At 37.8% G+C, this 5398-nt stretch overlaps 1 protein-coding gene across 1 annotated transcript in view; it reads left to right on the plus strand.

Annotated features, from left to right (window-relative positions):
* Positions 1-1182: 1182 nt before the first annotated feature.
* Positions 1183-5398, plus strand: part of DUOXA1 (dual oxidase maturation factor 1) — a 102005-nt gene continuing 97789 nt past the window's right edge. The window contains exon 1 of the mRNA XM_053719912.1: positions 1183-1271. The gene's annotated coding sequence lies outside the window, so the exon portion shown is untranslated. The remainder of the gene's footprint in view (positions 1272-5398) is intronic.

A 5398-nucleotide genomic window follows, 5' to 3' on the forward strand; every position in this document is an offset into this window, starting at 1 on the left:
GAGGGTCCGAAGTCTTCATCCTATCCGGCAAGAAGAGGTCCAGAAGAGGCTCCGAAGTCTTCATCCTATCCGGCAAGAAGAGGACATCCGGACCGGTAGACATCTTCATCCAGGCGGCGTCTTCTATCTTCATCCATCCGGCGCGGAGCGGAACCATCTTGAAGCAGCCAACGCGGATCCATCCTCTTCTTCCGGCGACTCCCGACGAATGAAGGTTCCTTTAAGGGACGTCATCCAAGATGGCGTTCCTCAAATTCCGATTGGCTGATAGGATTCTAAGGTAGGAATCCTTAGATCCGATCAGCCAATAGAATGCAAGCTCAATCTGATTGGCTGATTGGATCAGCCAATCCGATTGAACTTGAATCTGATTGGCTGATTCAATCAGCCAATCAGATTTTTCCTACCTTAATTCCGATTGGCTGATAGAATCCTCGGGGTTCATGTTAGGGTGTTAGGTGCAGACTTAGGAAGTGTTTCCCCATAGGAAACAATGGGGCTGCGTTAGGAGCTGAACGCTGCTTTTTTGCAGGTGTTAGGTTTTTTTTCAGCTCAAACTGCCCCATTGTTTCCTATGGGGGAATCGTGCACGAGCACGTTTTTGAAGCTGGCCGCGTCCGTAAGCAACGCTGGTATTTAGAGTTGAAGTGGCGGTAAATTATGCTCTACGCTCCCTTTTTGGAGCCTAACACAGCCCTTCAGAGAACTCTAAATACCAGCGTTGTTTAAAAGGTGCGGGGGGGAAAAAACACGCGTAGCTAACGCACCCCTTCTAACGCAAAACTCTAAATCTAGCCGATAGTTAGTAATCCTTTAAGTACTAGTTACCAGTAAATCTGTGCATATTGGGCCAAATAGGATCAACATAATATTTAAGCTTCCAAGTACATTATTTTTACAATTCACTGTCTTTTTTTAATATAAGTCATGTCTGCTTTTACATCATACCAGTTCTAACAAATAATATATGCTTTGATGCAAATGACTTGTCTTATTCTCTCAGATGTGTTTTCTTCTTCTATTGAAAACAATAAGGACTGGTGTCATTTATTCAATGTGATGTTCTTACATATTCATTATGTATTATCTGGTATAAAATAAATAATTCAGGAAATGCTGTCAAAGTGACTTCATCATTCCCTGATTTACTGATTTATATATATATATATATTTTCTTTCTGCAGCACTTTACTGAGTTACAAAAGTATTTGATCAAATTGACAAGTCATAGAAGATATATTTCACACTCTGTACATCGGCTGGAGCTTTAGGTAAGAACTTGTTGTTATATTAAAAAATTAACCAGATGTAGACGTGACACTATACATTCACTGATAATAGGAGAATGAAAAAGTATTTGGGAGGAAAGAGATGTGTTAAGGGGTTGCTATTAGGTTAGGAGAATCTTATGTGAAGTGAAAAATTATGGTAATTAAAGTGTAATATAAATCATACTGCCTTACAAGGAAGATAAAGATATATATATAAAAAAGATAGATAATCCCTTTTTTTACCCATTCCCCAGTTTGCATAACCAACACATTTATATTAATATACTTTTTACCTCTGTGATTACCTTGCATCTAAGCCTCTGCAGACTGCCACCTTATTTCAGTTATTTTGACAGACTTGCATTTTAGCCAATCAGTGCTGACTCATGAATAACTACATGAGAGTGAGCACACTGGTATCTATAAGGAACACATGAACTGGTGCTGTCTAGCTGTGAAATACTTTCAAATGAACTGAGATAATAGGTGGCTTATCTATCTATCAATCTATCATGTAATCAACTATATTTAGTCATACCATTATGTTTAAACACAATGTTATCTATAGGGAACACTTGAACTAGATCTGTCTAGCTGTGAAAAACTGTCAAATGCACTGAGATAAGAGGTGGCCTATCTATTGATCGATCTATCGCTCTATTTATTATGTATACAACTATATACCATTATGTAAATAGATAATAATGTTAAAAGCTGTATTATATTAAAAAGAAGACAATTTTCCCCCAGGTCATTTCAGGGTTAACACAGCTGAAAAGCTGTAAAACACATTCAGAGGCAGTAGGATTAAATAAACAGTTTGTACAGTCCGAATGCTGCAACAATGTTAGGTAAATTAATAGAAGCCTGGCGGGGACCACAGTTTATTTACTTCCATCAAGAGTGGGCTACAACAGGTGTGACTGGCATTCAACTGGCTCACTCACCCATTGCCCTTCCCTCTGTCGCTGCTCTTACCCAGATACCTTATAATCACATGTACAGCAAAGGTGCTTGCAAAAGAAACAGCTTTCCAAAACAATGTTAAAAGCACAAGCAACTTCACTTGAGACTTGAATATCAAATGCAGTACAGTTGGTTTAACCTTTCATCTGCCACCACCACCACAAATTAGCAGGCAAACGCAAAAATCTTGCTCATAGTTGAAAACAAGGGTATGGGACAAAAATAAATAAGAGTTGGAAATATGGAAAGGGAGACTCTGCTCTCCAAACAATACAAACAAAAGAAAAAGTCCAAAATAGCCAGCATAACATACACTAAATGATTAGAATACCATTTAAAATAAGGAAGGATAAGACATATAAATAGCTGAACATGAAAGTGAACATAGTGAATAATATATACTGTTATATAAATCATATTTTAATTAAAGGATAGACCTAGTACATTTTTAAAGGGATAGTCTACTTGAATTTCTTTATTGTTTAAAAAGATAGATAATCCCTTTTATTACCCATTCCCAAGCTTTGCATAACCAACACTGTTATATTAATACACTTTTTACCTCAGTGATTACCTTGTATCTAAGCCTCTGCAGACTGCCCCCTTATCTCAGTGGTTTTTTTCAAACTTGCATTTTAGCAAATCACATGAACTAGAACTGCCTGGCTGTTGTGCAAAATTTAAAAAGCTAGTGAAAAGCACTGATCTAAGAGGCAGTCTGCAGATGCTTAGAAACATGCAAAATGAGAGGTTACAAAGTATATTAATGTAACAGTATTTGTTATGCAAAGCTGGGGAATGGGTAATAAAGAGATTATCTTTTTAAACAATAAAAAAAAACCCATAAGTTTAATGTTAGTGAGGTAGTGTGGTGTCCAGTATCTTATTTTATAATACAGTTGTAATAAATATTGGGTGTTTGGATTAGCAATTTCATTTTGATCTATTAAATAACTGAAGGACACAGTAATATTTCAGTAGTGAAATGAGGTTTATTGGATTAACAGAAAATGTGCAATATGCATCAAAACAAAATTAAACAGGTGCATACATTTGGGCACCCTTGTTATTTTGTTGATTTGAATACCTGTAACTACCTGGCACTGATTAATCGGAACACACAATTGGTTTGGTGAGCCCATTAAGCCTTGAACTTCATAGACAGGTGCATCCAATCATGAGAAAATGTATTTAAGGTGTCCAATTGCAAGTTGTTGTTCTATTTGACTCTCCTCTGAAGAGTGGCAACATGGGGGCCTCAAAACAACTTTCAAATTACCTGAAAACAAAGATTGTTCAACATTATGGTTTAGGAAAAGGCTACAAAAAGCTATAGCAGAGATTTAAGCTGTCAGTGTCCACTGTGAGGAACATAGTGAGGAAATGGAAGACCACAGGCACAGTTCTTGCTAAGGCCAGAAGTAAAATATCGGAGAGGCAAAAGCAAAGGATGGTGAGAACGGTCAAAAACAGCCCACAGACCACCTCCAAAGACCTACAACATCATCTTGCTGCAGATGGTGTCACTGTGCATCGTTCAACAATTCAGCGTATGGGAGAGTGATGCGGAAGAAGCCTTTTCTGCACACACATCACAAACAGAGTCGCTTGAGGTTTGCAAATGCGCATTTGGACAAACCAGCTTCATTTTGGAAGAAGGTGCTGTGGACTGATGAAACAAAGATTGAGTTATTTGGTCATAACAAGGGGCATTATGCATGGCGGCAAAAGACCACAGCATTCCAAGACAAACACTTGCTACCCACAGTAAAATTTGGTGGATGTTCCATCATGCTGTGGGGCTGTGTGGCCAGTGCCGGTACTGAGAATCTTGTTAAAGTTGACGGTTGCATGGATTCCACTCAATATCAGCAGATTATTGCAATATTTCTGTTGGGGTGCCCACATTTATGCACCTGTCTAATTTAATTTTAATGCATATTGCACATTTTCTGTTAATCCAATAAAACCTCATTTCATTACTGAAATATTACTGTGCCCTTCAGTTATTTGATAGATCAAAATGAAATTGCTGATCCAAACACCCAATTATTTATAAATCAAAATCATGGAAATTGTCAGGGGTGCCTAAACTTTTGCATACGACTGTATATACAAAAAAAATAAAAACACTAGTTTGTTTTTGTTTAATAATTTTATACCCCTTAATTATCTGTTTATAGCATTATAGGGACAGTAAAGTCAAAATTAAACATTCATGATTCATTTTAAACAACTTTCCAATTTACTTTTATCATCAAATTTGCTTTGTTAGCTTGGTATACTTTGTTGAAAGCTAAACCTAAGTAGGCTCATAGGCTGATTTCTCAGCCCTTGAAGGCCGCCTCTTATATCAGTTAATGTTATAGTGCTAGCTCATGTGTGCCATATAGATAAGATTCTGCTCACTCTCGTGGAGTTAGGCAGAAGTCAGCACTGATTGGCTAAAATGCAAGTTTGTAAATAGCACTGAGATAAGGGGGCAGTCTGCAGAGTTAAAATAAAAGGTAATCACAGAGGTAAAAAGTGTATTATAACAGTGTTGGTTATGCAAAACCGGGGAGTAGTTAAAGGGACGCAGTAACAGGAGCAGCCGCTCCGAGCTCACTTGTCGGCGTCCAGTAACAGGCTCAGACGGATGACGTCATAGGCGCTTCCGTAGCAGCAACTTGATACTTACACACACAGTAACAGGGTGCAATGCCCGAAAAGCAACAAATCAATTGCCATAACAATCCAAACGAAAAAAGAGAGGTCCTGCAGCACAGCAGTAAAATAGATAAGCTTTATTCTTCAATCAAGGCACACAGGTACAACTATAGACGTTTATTCTATGTTGTACCTGTGTGCCCTGATTGAAGAATAAAGCTCATCTATTTTACTGCTGTGCTGCCGGACCTCTCTTTTTTCGTTTAAGCAGTTAAAGGGACACTGAACCCATATTTTTTCTTTTGTGATTCAGATAGAGCAAGCAATTTTAAGCAACTTTCTAATTTACTCCTAGTATCAAATTTTCTTCATTCTCTTGGTATGTTTGTTTGAAAAGCAAGAATGTAAGTTTAGATGCCGGCCCATTTTTAGTGAACAACCTGGGTTGTCCTTGCTGATTGGACAGCCCCAATAAACAATTGCTGTCCATGGTTTCTGAATCAAAAATCTGC

The sequence above is a fragment of the Bombina bombina genome, chromosome 6 (assembly GCF_027579735.1).
Source record: "Bombina bombina isolate aBomBom1 chromosome 6, aBomBom1.pri, whole genome shotgun sequence".
Taxonomy (NCBI): Eukaryota; Metazoa; Chordata; class Amphibia; order Anura; family Bombinatoridae; genus Bombina; species Bombina bombina.